Source organism: Eucyclogobius newberryi, unplaced genomic scaffold (genome assembly GCF_026437365.1).
Source record: "Eucyclogobius newberryi isolate DKJ021-1_F unplaced genomic scaffold, fEucNew1.0.hap1 SCAF_5, whole genome shotgun sequence".
Lineage (NCBI taxonomy): Eukaryota > Metazoa > Chordata > Actinopteri > Gobiiformes > Gobiidae > Eucyclogobius > Eucyclogobius newberryi.
The window spans coordinates 27,436,974-27,449,448 of NW_027316167.1; the positions used below are offsets into that span (position 1 = coordinate 27,436,974).

Consider the following 12,475-nt stretch of genomic DNA (forward strand, 5'->3'; position numbering starts at 1 on the left):
ATGCCATATCTACTGACAACCAACTCGCAATAGGCTTTTCTAAGGAAACTGATTACATCTTATCGGCCTATATAGTACCCACATGCGCACGTATGTTCAGAAAATTTGTCACATGGTGCTCTTTGAGTGAAAAGAGCTCTCTCCAGTGTCTCGATTTGATTTGTTTTTGCTATGCTTTGAGACCGTCAATGAATGCTGCTCAGTGTTGCCAATTCGATCAGGTGCCCATGCTTCAAATTACTTAGCGACTGAATAAAAGCGCCACAGCTGGATATGAATTAAATATGATGAAATCTTAAAGCATAGCATTTGAGGAGCAAGCATTGCAGCCTCTAGTCTCAGTGGTGAAAATCACAAGTACAGTTTGCCAATGGGGTGGGAGAAGGTAAAAAAAAAAGAAAAGAAAAGGTCTCGTGCTTTTTAATTGATGACAATATTCAGCTCATATATTAAAAATGCATCAGAAATGTGCTAAAATGTCCGTATATGTCTTTGTTGAGGTTCAAATATCACACAAAAAGTGAATGGACCATAAAGTGAATCACAAAATTGCAGAAACATAACTTCATACTTATTATACTCTCTTTTTGAGTCATTTTTAATAGTTTTAATTATAGCCCATATACTAGATTTACTATTTTTACATATCGCCAAATCAACTATTTCTATCAGTTTTTAAAATACATCTCACCTCCAATTTTGGTATTGCTCCAAACGAAGACTCTTGGCTACAAATCACAATGCCATCCCATTATATTAGTACAGTTAAAAAGTGTATGTTAGTATTTCATAAAATATGTAATGGTAGCTCTGCTCATGAAGTCATAAGACCAACTTTGCTAAAAACAAGACGTTTGCATGTCTGGCCATTATGTGACCGAACGTCATAAATTCTTCCAGCACAACTCAATTTATCCAGACAAACGGCACTGACCAGCAAGGTAAACAAGTGCATCCTCAGTTTAAACTGAATTACTGCGAGAGAGGCATTGCATTATATAGAGTACACCAACAGCTGAACGAAGTAGAGAAAACCATCTGCAAATGTTACAAGAACAATATGCAAATGGAGAATAAGTCCAATCTTCACACGGCTGAAGGGGCCTGAATGTGGACAGCACAGACCTGTCATCTGCTAATTACTTCCAGCTAAGTAACGATCCTGACTGCTCCATGTTTACAGCACACAGGGGGGGGGGAACCAGGCTTGTTTCATTTGTAATAAAACAGGCAAATATATGGGACGTAAAATACACAACAGTTCATAGTCAGTGACCACAGGAGACATTCAAGACACTACGTGCATTTACATTGCACGCACTGGACTGTTAGGGGCTCGGTTGCCCCATTTCATGGCCACAATTTTACTTGGTAATTATGTTATTCAAAGCGAGCCTAACACAGCTGTTGATCTGCTTATCAAAGAAAAAAGCATCAAAGAAAATCCAAAGGTCATTGCAAGTTCAAATTACCATGAATGCAAGCTCCAACACAGTCCAAAACCGTTTTGTTTATCAGGAGTGAATCTATTGCCATGGAAAGTACATGCTTGAATACCAGGAGAACTCAGTATCTAAAGGCCCTACGTGCTTGTCTGAGCACTCCTAATGAGACCTAATGGGGCTCTGGGGCTCCATCTGGAAACACCAAAGGGGGTGTTCTATAAGTTAAAGTCAGGCAGAGGTTTTTACTGCACATACACACATTCAGTGTATGTTTGCTGAAGATAGTATATAAGAAGTAAAGTACCTGCCTCCCTTTAGCTTTGATTACAACACACATCTGCTGTGGCTTGATGCCAATGACCCTTCTCAAACATACTGACATATTTTTCCATGACCACAGAATTTGTCAATCCACATGCTTGTTTCAGAAATGAGAAGCCGCTCACTGCATCAGTCGGGTTTAAATACCATGTTGCAACTGAAAGATCATCACCCATGCAGTTATCCAGCAGGAGGCTCCACCTACTGCATTTGCTTAGTTGAATCCAATAGTGACTTTTTTTGGACAGGCAGTGCATATCCATAATCAACTGGCCCGAACGAAGGTTTTACAGAAAACCAATGCAGGTTATTGACAATTTCCACAAAGTATGGTACAAAAGCACTACAATTAACCAAACTTACAACTTAACCGTTAAAAAAAAAAAGTTCAGTATACAGTAGCGCATTGAAAAAGTCCATGATCTGAATAGAAGTCACCCTTTAATGCCAGATGCCAGGCATAATCCTGCAGAGGATCACAGACTGACAGCAAGTGGAAAGGCTCGGTCATTACAAGGGGACGCCCGCCTTGGCCATCTGCCACTGAAAACCTCCCTGAGCATCTTCACCTTTTCAGAAGTGGTGGCACTTTCTCTGCCCTTCATGCTTTATCCTCTGGTCCAGAGGACAGTTACAAATTCAAAGGCAGTTTTCTGTGTGCGATGGAAATATGTATTTTTTTTATCAGCTATAAAAAGGCTGTCAAACATAACTGCTGCAGATGCCTGCCATCCAATGCCAGCTACATTTGTGTAAAAACCTGCACACAGATGAGGGCTGGTAAAGGATAACAATGAAAAGTGCCTTGCTCAATGGTGCCTCCAGGTGAGTGACACTTTGTTTTTGGTTTCATGTGCAATACTGTCATAATCATGTGCAATACTGTTAATCATCCTGGTGCAATATTTTCTGTCCATATAACAGCTGTAAATAAGTGTTATTGTTAGAGTTTTTTTTAATAATAGTTTTAATTATGTTTTTTTTTATTATTATACTTCTGTGCCTAGTCCGTTTCTGTACCTAATCTGTGTTGCAACACTGAAATTTCCATACTGTGGGACAATTAAAAGGTCATCTTATCTTAATTTTTCATCACAAAAAACCAGCAGACTGACATTATATTTTAAAAGGTGCGGCAAATGGGATCAAATAAATGGTGTCAATGACCAACAATCATTCCTTCAGCAAACTTTAGTGCCATACAAAAGGAGCTTCAACTGCTGAATTGTTCCACTTGTTTTGATTCCATGATACTGGAAAAGATCACAAACTGCAAGAGGAAAAGTATGGAAAAGTTAGGTGACCGTGGAATAAGCAAATAGTGCAACATTGTCAAAGGATTGAGTGTTCGCCTGTGAAGAGGGCTCAATCCTCCCTCAGCTATTGTGTGTCCATGGGCAAGACACACTTTTAAACTTTTTTTTCTTTATTAAATGCGCAATCTAATTTTTGAAATGGATTTTCTGTTACGATACTAGTCCGCGCTTTGATCTTCAAAAGCAATACTAAACTAGATGAGCGTGTCATCAAATCCCTTCCTAAAATGCAAATTGAGGTTATTAGCATAATAGATGATAACTCATAAAAGCAGCAAACCAGTGGAACTTAAATCTAAAAAGGGCTTTCTTTTTTCCCCAGGATCTTTTGCCCATAGGCTTTTTGGACAGGTGAGAATGAAATGGGAGAGAAGGGAGGACATGCAGTAAATAGTCAGAGTCGGGAATCGAACTGACGACACTGCAGCCGGCTGCACATACATTTTAGTATTTAGCTATAATCTTTTCTCATATTTCATAATGCATGACAGCATGGACATATTTAATTAAAGATTATATTTATTTAAGTTCAAATGTATCAACACTTTGGCTCCTGAACCTCTCATTTATCCAGAGACCAAACAGCAGCAGCTGCTTCAACTAAAACTGTAAAATCCCACAGAGCAGGACGTCTTTTGGTCAGTCGGCCTTTTCTTACAGCTGTTGTAAACTGTGGGACTCACTGCCCACAGAGCTCAAAATGCCCATCTCTTTGCTTTAAGTGTTGGCTGAAAACAAATAAATATTGTAAAGGGATGAATTAGGTTGAATGAATGACCTTGAACCGACACCTTAACGTGGTGGAGGGGTTTGAGTGCCCGAATGATCCTGGGAGCTATGCTGTCGGGGGCTTCAAGCCCCTGGTAGGGTCTCCCAAGGCAAACGGGTCCTAGGTGACGGGTCAGACAAAGATCGGTTCAGAAGCCCTCTATGATGAGTTCACAAACAAGGCCGATTACGTCGCCCGGATCGGCGTCACCGGGGCCCCATCCTGGAGCCAGGCCTGGGATGGGTGCTCGATGGCGAGCGCCTGGTGGCCGGGTCTTACCCCACGGGGCCCGGCCGGGCACAGCCCGAAGGAGCGACGTGGGGCCGCCCTCCCGTGGGCCCACCACCCGCAGGAGGATCCATAAGGGGCCGGTGCAGAGAGATCTTGGCGGCAGTCGACGGCAGGGGCCTCGGCGACCAGATCTCCAGACACAGAGACTAACTCTGGGGACATGGAATGTCACCTCGCTGGGGGGGAAAGAGCCTGAGCTTGTGCGGGAGGTTGAGCGATACCGACTAGATATAGTCGGCCTCACCTCCACGCAAGGCAAGGCAAGGCAAGTTTATTTGTAGAGCACATTTCATACACAAGGCAATTCAAAGTGCTTCACAGCAGGAAAAATGCATTAAAATCACAAAGAAATTACAGAAACAGAAATACAATAAAATTAACTAAATTAAAAATTATCAATCCAACTGATTTTCTAAACTAATAAAATCACAAACAAAAGAGAAGAGTGCAAAGAAAGAATCCTTTCAGTCATATGCGCAGCTAAACAAAACTGTTTTTAGCTTAGATTTGAACATTGTCAGAGTAGAAGCCTGTCTCACATCTTCAGGAAGACTGTTCCAGATTTTAGCTGCATAAAACTGAAACGCAGATTCCCCATGTTTTGTCCTGACTCTGGGCACCAGCAGGAGGCCGGTCCCTGAGGTCCTCAGAGTCCGAGATGGTTCATATGGCACTAACATATCCAAGATGTACTTTGGTGCTAGGCCATGGAGAGACTTGTACACAAGCAGAGCTGCTTTAAAGTCTATTCTCTGAGCCACAGGGAGCCAGTGCAGAGACCTGAGAACAGGACTAATGTGATCATACTTCCTGGTTCTAGTCAGGACCCGAGCAGCAGCGTTCTGGATGTACTGCAGCTGTTTTACAGCTCGTTTGGAGAGACCAGTGAGCAGGCCGTTACAGTAGTCTAATCTACTGGAGACAAACGCATGGATAAGTCTCTCTAAATCTGGTTTTGACACTATATTTTTGATTTTGGCAATGTTTTTTAGATGGTAAAAAGCTGCTGATGTTATTGATTTGACGTGGCTATTAAAGTTCAAGTCTGAGTCCATTATTACCCCCAGATTTCTAATTTGGTTTGTAGGTTTTAGAGCGAGACTCTGGAGGTGACCGCTAACACTTTCTCTTTGTTTCTGTGGGCCAAAAACGATTATTTCAGTCTTGTCTGAGTTCAGCTGGAGAAAGTTGTTTTGCATCCACAAACTGATCTGTTGGATGCAGTGACAGAGTGAATCTAATGGTCCATAGTCACCTGCCGATAGTGAAACATAGATCTGAGTGTCGTCTGCATAATTGTGATAGGACACATTTTCACTGCGTATCAACTGACCTAACGGCAGCATGTAGAGGTTGAACAGAAGGGGACCCAGGACTGACCCTTGGGGCACTCCACAGGTCAGGGTCATGTGGTCTGAGACACAGCTACCAATTTCAACAAAGTACTTCCTGTCTTCCAGATAGGACCTTAACCAGTTTAGGGCAGTGCCAGTGATGCCCACCCAGTCCTCTAGTCTCTGTAAGAGGATCCCATGATCGACAGTGTCAAAAGCAGCACTCAGATCTAACAGAATTAAGACTGAGGCTTTGCCCGTGTCAGTGTTCAGGCGGATGTCATTTGTCACCTTGACAAGAGCAGTCTCAGTGCTGTGATGAGGTCTAAAACCTGACTGAAAAACATCAAATGAGTTGTTTATTAAGAGGAAATCTGTGAGCTGTTGGTAAACAACCTTTTCAAGGACTTTGCCCAAAAATGGCAGATTAGAGATGGGCCGGTAATGACTCAGTACTGCGGCATCAAGAATGTTCTTCTTTAGGAGAGGCTTTATGACCGCAGTTTTCAAAGACATTGGGAATGTTCCAGATTGAAGCGACATGTTAACTATGTGAGTGAATGGTGCTAACAAACTGTTCAGCACAGACTTTAGAAATCTGGTGGGTAACACATCAAGGCAGCATGTAGATGAACTCAGACTGGTGATGATCTCATGGACAGTTTTGTCAGTTACTGGTGCAAAGTGAGTTAGCTCTAAGTGTCTTGGTGGTTTTAGGGTAATTTTTTGCATTGTGGGATTTATAGCATTTTTAATGCCCTGAACTTTGTCATTAAAGAATAATGCAAACTCATTACACTTGGATGTGGAAATGAGTTCTAACGGCAGCTGAGCTGGAGGGTTTGTTAATCTGTTTACTGTGGCAAACAGGACACGCGAGTTGTTACTGCAGCTTCCAATTATTTCAGAAAAATATCTTTCCCTAGTTCTACATAAGATTAGGTTGTACATGTTCAGCTTTTCTTTGTAAATCTCTTTTTGAACCTGGAGCTTTGACTTGCGCCATTTCCGTTCGGCCCTGCGGCACTCCCTTTTCTGTGCCCTGACCGAATCATCATTTCTCCACGGCGCCTTCTGCTTATTAAAACGCACAGTTTGGGCTCTGGAACCCATCTCCTCGAGAGGGGCTGGACGCTCCACTTCTCTGGTGTTGCCCGCGGGGAGAGGCGGCGGGCTGGTGTGGGCTTGCTTATAGCCCCTCAGCTCAGCCGCCACGCGGTGGAGTTCACCCCAGTGAACGAGAGGGTCGCGTCCCTCCGCCTCCGGGTGGGGGACAGGTCTCTCACTGTTGTGGCGGCCTACGGGCCGAACAGCAGTGCAGAGTACCCGGCCTTCTTGGAGTCCTTGGGAGGAGTACTGGACAGTGCACCGACTGGGGACTCCGTTGTTCTACTGGGGGACTTCAACGCCCACGTGGGCAATGACAGTGACACCTGGGGAGGGGTGATCGGGAAGAACGGCTTCCCCGATCTGAACCCGAGCGGTGTTCAGTTATTGGACTTCTGTGTTAGCCACGGATTGTCCATAAAGAACACCATGTTCAAGCACAAGGGTGTCCATCAGTGCACATGGCACCAGGACACCCTAGGCCGGAGATCAATGATTGACTTTGTTGTCGTGTCATCTGACCTCCGGCCGCGTGTGTTGGACACTCGGGTGAAGAGAGGGGCAGAGTTGTCAACCGATCACCACCTGGTGGTGAGTTGGATCCGCTGGCGGAGGAGGAAGCCGGACAGACTTGGCAGGCCCAAGCGCATTGTGAGGGTCTGTTGGGAACGTCTTGTGGAGCCCTCTGTCAGTAGGGTATTCAACTCGCACCTCCGGGGGAGCTTCTCCCATGTCCCGGGGGAGGTTGGGGACATTGAGTCCGAGTGGACCATGTTCTCCGCCTCCATTGTTGATGCGGCTGCGCGGAGCTGTGGTCGCAAGGTCTCCGGTGCCTGTCGTGGCGGCAACCCCCGAACCCGGTGGTGGACACCGGAAGTAAGGGATGCCGTCAGACTGAAGAAGGAGGCCTATCAGGCCACTCTGGCTTGTGGGTCTCCGGAGGTCATCGACAGGTCTCGGCAGGCCAAGCGAGCCGCGGCTCGTGCTGTCGCAGAGGCAAAACCCGGGCCTGGGAGGAGTTTGGGGAGGCCATGGAGGAGGACTATCGGTCGGCACCAAAGAAATTCTGGCAAACCGTCCGGCGCCTCAGGAGGGGGAAGCAGTGCCTCACCAACACCGTTTACGGTGCGGGTGGAGGCCTGCTGACCTCGACCTGGGGATGTCGTCGGACGGTGGAAGGAATACTTTGAGGATCTCCTTAATCCCTCAGTCACGTCTTCCGAAGAGGAAGTAGAGACCGGGGACTCAGAGGCTGGCTCATCCATCACCCAAGCTGAAGTCACTGAGGTTGTTCGCAAACTCCTCAGTGGCAGGGCTCCTGGGGTGGATGAGATCCGCCCTGAGTACCTAAAGTATCTGGATGTTGTAGGACTGTCTTGGTTGACACGTCTCTGCAACATCGCGTGGCGGTCGGGGACCGTGCCTCTGGACTGGCAGACCGGGGTGGTGGTCCCTCTGTTCAAGAAGGGGGACTGGAGGGTGTGTTCCAACTACAGAGGGATCACACTCCTCAGCCTCCCGGGTAAGGTCTATTCCAAGGTACTGGAGAGGAGAATTCGACCGATAGTCGAACCTCGGATTCAGGAGGAGCAGAGTGGTTTTCGTCCCGGTCGTGGAACACTGGACCAGCTCTATACCCTCCATCGGGTGCTCGAGGGTTCATGGGAGTTTGCCCAACCAGTCCACATGTGCTTTGTGGATCTGGAGAAGGCTTTCGACCGTGTCCCTCGAGGTGTCCTTTGGGGGGGTGCTCCGGGAGTACGGGGTCCGGGGCCCTTTGCTCAGGGCTGTCCGGTCCCTGTATGACTGGAGCAGGAGCTGTGTTCGCATTGCCGGCAGTGAGTCAGACCTGTTCCCAGTGCATGTTAGACTCCGCCAGGGCTGCCCTTTGTCATCGGTTCTGTTCATAGTTTTTATGGACAGAATTTCTAGGCGCAGTCAGGGGTCGGCGGGTGTCCGGTTTGGGGACCACAGGATTCCATCTCTGCTGTTTGCAGACGATGTTGCCCTGATGGCTCCATCAAACCCGGACCTGCAACATGCACTGGGACGGTTTGCGGCCAAGTGTGAAGCGGCTGGGATGAGAATCAGCACCTCCAAATCCGAGGCCATGGTTCTCGACCGGAAAAAGGTGGCTTGCCCTCTTCAGGTGGGTGGGGAGTCCTTGCCCCAAGTGGAGGAGTTCAAGTATCTCGGGGTCTTGTTCACGAGTGAGGGAAGGATGGAGCGTGAGATCGACAGGCGGATCGGTGCAGCGGCTGCAGTGATGCAGTCGCTGCATCGGACCGTTGTGGTAAAGAGGGAACTGAGCCGAAAGGCAAAGCTCTCTATTTACCGGTCGGTCTACGTTCCTACCCTCACCTATGGTCACGAGCTTTGGGTAGTGACCGAAAGAACAAGATCACGGATACAAGCAGTCAAAAATGAGGTTCCTCCGCCGTGTGGCTGGGCACTCCCTTAGAGATAGGGTGAGGAACTCTGCCACACGGGGGGAGCTCGGAGTAGAGCTGCTGCTCCTCCACGTCGAGAGGAGCCAGCTGAGGTGGCTCGGGCATCTGTTCCGGATGCCTCCTGGGCGCCTCCCTCGGGAGACGTTTCAGGCATGTCCCACCGGGAAGAGGCCCCGGGGAAGACCCAGGACAGGCTGGAGAGACTATGTCTCTCTGCTGGCCTGGGAACGCCTCAGGATCCCCCCGGAGGAGTTAGAGGAAGTGTCTGGGGAGAGGGAAGTCTGGGAGTCCCTGCTCAGACTGCTGCCCCCCTGCTATCCCCCCGGATAAAGCGGGAGAAAATGGATGGATGGAATGAGTTTGAGGTGTACATAAGATAAGATATTCCTTTATTGTCCCACATGGGGAAATTTCATCGATGCAACGCAGGTAGGTACAGAGGTAGATACAGAAGAAAAGAACAGATCACTTATAGGAAGTTTGAAAAACACTCTCAGTAGAAGATCTCCTATAAACAAAAACTCCCATAGACAAAACCACCCATTACCCAACAAGGGATGGAGGGGAAAAATAAATAAATAAATACATACATAAATACCATTGCATGTGATCACGACTAGAGCTGGGTTTCGATTCAAATTTCAAGAATCGATTCGATTCAGATTTTTGCGTTTCAAAATCGTTTTTTTTCCCGATTTTCTCAGATTCCATCCGATTCGATCTGATTTCGAGCTGATTTCCGATTCAATCAGATTTTGATTCGATCCGGGGGTTAATGTTATTAAAAATGAAACATTTATTTGAACCATTTCCTTCACTTCATGACTGTGTAGAGAAGCAACATATTAAAACCAGTATTATATCAATATTAAACAGCAAATCTTACAAGTATTCGTAGTTACTGATGGCTGGAAGACTGATGAAAAGGTTAAGGGTCAATCTACCTTCAAGAAGGATAATTCAGGACAATAAATGGAGGACATCATTGAGGTGACTACATCGGCAACAGTGGATTCCTACTGGGACACTAACCAGTGCATTATTATTATGCTTGAAAATAATTAAGAATTCACCCAAAAGCGGTTGCTACCAAAAGCATTTTTATTTTAAAACTGCTCACACACTGCCAGTACTGAAACTGGAAGTATAAGATGTAAACGTTGAGCATTTTTTTTTTTTTTTTTTTTTAAATTGTAAAAAAAAAATATTATTTTTTTTAATAAAAAAAAAAAAAAAAAAAAAAAAAAAAAAAAAAATCGATCTTTGGACGTACGAATCAATAATTGGTCATTAATATGCGAATCGATTAAAAATCTAAAAATCGATTTTTTCAACCCAACTCTAATCACGACAGTAATTGCACATGAATATGTGTCACGACGGCACATGGATTGCACATGAATTTCACAGTAATTGCACATGAATCACGACAGTAATTGCACATATGACGGAATTGCACATGGTTAGGTCAGTATTGCGAGTGTTCAGGACTAACAGTGTTTGTTATAAAGTCTGACAGCAGCAGGAAGGAAAGACCTGCGAAACCTTTCCTTCACACAGCGAGGGTGGATCAGTCTCTCACTGAAGCTGCTCTCCAGAGCGGACAGAGTGTCCTGCAGGGGGTGGCACTCATGGTCAAGCATAGATGTGAATCTAGCCAGGACCCTTCTGTCCCCCACCTCCTGCACCGAGTCCAGAGCGCAGCCCAGGACGGAGCTGGACTTCTTGATGACTTTGTCCAGCTTCCTCCTCTCCCTCTCTGTGATGCTGCTGCTCCAGCAGGCCACACCATACAGGAGCTGATGCCACCACAGAGTCGTAGAAAGTCTTCAGGAGTGGCCCTGTCACTCCAAAAGACCTGAGTCTCCTCAGGAGGTAGAGCCGACTCTGGCTCTTCCTGTCCAGTCCAATTTGTGGTTCAGATGAACACCCAGGTACTTTATGAGTCCACTCTCTCAATGTCCTGTCCCTGGATGTTCACTGGTAAGGGGGCAGAAGAGTGGCGTCTGCGGAAATCCACCACCATCTCCACCGTCTTCCCCGCATTGATGAGGAGGTGGTTCTGCTGACACCAGTCCACAAAGTCCTGCGCCAGTCCCCTGTACTCCGCATCATCGTCGTCCGTGATGAGTCTGATGATGGCAGAGTCATCAGAGAACTTCTGCAGGACACAGCTGTCCGTGTCGTGTCTGAAGTCTGCAGTGTAAACGGTAAGACGAAAACGAAAGGGCGCGAGGACAGTGCCCTGGGGCGCCCCCACACTGCAGGTCCGAGTGTCAGACACACAGTCCCGTGCTCTCACAAACTGGGGTCGGTCCGTGAGGTAGTCCATGATCCACTCTGCCAGGTCATACTCCACACCAGCAGTCTCCAGCTTGTCCCTCAGGAGCAGCGGCTGGATGGTGTTGAAGGCGCTGGAAAGATCGAAGAACAGAATCCTCGCAGAGCTGCCAGGCTTTTCCAGGTGAGAGAGAGCGGTGCAGCAGGGAGATGACGGCGTCCTCCACTCCGATGCCAGGCCGGTATGCAAACTGCAGCGGGTCCATGGCTAGGCTCACGGTGAAGCGGAGGTGGTACAGAACCAGCCGCTCCAGTGTCTTCATCAGGTGGGACGTGAGAGCCACCGGCCTGAAGCTGTTGAGATCTTTGGCGCGGGGTGTCTTGGGCACAGGTACCAGACAGGAGGTCTTCCAGACCTTTGGTACCACCCTCAGCTTCAGGCTCATGTTGAAGACATGCTCCATAACTCCACATAGTTCATCTGCGCAGGACTTAAGGACCCTGGGGCTGAGGCCGTCAGGTCCTGCTGCCTTCCTCACTTTGATCCTCTTCAGCTCACTCCTCACCTGTGCTGCTGTGACAGTCAGTGGTTGGCAGGGGGACTGTGTGCTGGGGGGATGGGTGAGTCCAGGCGAAGTGGGGAGCTGATGGTCCGGGGCGGAGAAATGAAGAGGAACGGATGCAGGGCATTGTCCAGCTGTGGAAGAGGGAGCATGCAGTTGTGCAGGGGGAGGGGCGGGTGACCGATCAAATCTCAAGAAGTGAGCATTTAAATCATTCACCCACTGTAGATCCCCCTCTGTCTGGGCAGGGGGGATTTTGAAGCCCGAGATGGTCTTCAGGCTTCCCCACACTCCCTGAATGTTCCTCCATCCTCCTCTTGTAGCCGGCTTCAGCCTGCCTGATCTTCCTCCTCAGCTCTTTCTGCACAGTCCTCAGCTCCTCCTTGTTCCCTGACCTGAAGGCTCTCTTCTTCTCCTTCCGCAGAGCCTTCAGTTCACGGTTAATCCATGGCTTGTTGTTTGGAAAACACTGCACTGTCCGGGAGGGAACAATGTTCTCAAAACAGAAGTTGATGTAGTCCGTGATGCACTCTGTGATGGTGTTGATGTCCTTCCCATGGTTGTAAAGCTCGGTCCAGATAGTGGTGCTGAAGCAGTCC

At 47.5% G+C, this 12,475-nt stretch overlaps 1 protein-coding gene across 1 annotated transcript in view; it reads right to left on the minus strand.

Moving 5' to 3' along the window:
* Positions 1–12,475, minus strand: part of LOC140380831 (tyrosine-protein kinase CSK) — a 32,573-nt gene that overhangs the window by 8,877 nt on the left and 11,221 nt on the right. The gene's annotated exons all lie outside the window — the stretch shown is intronic.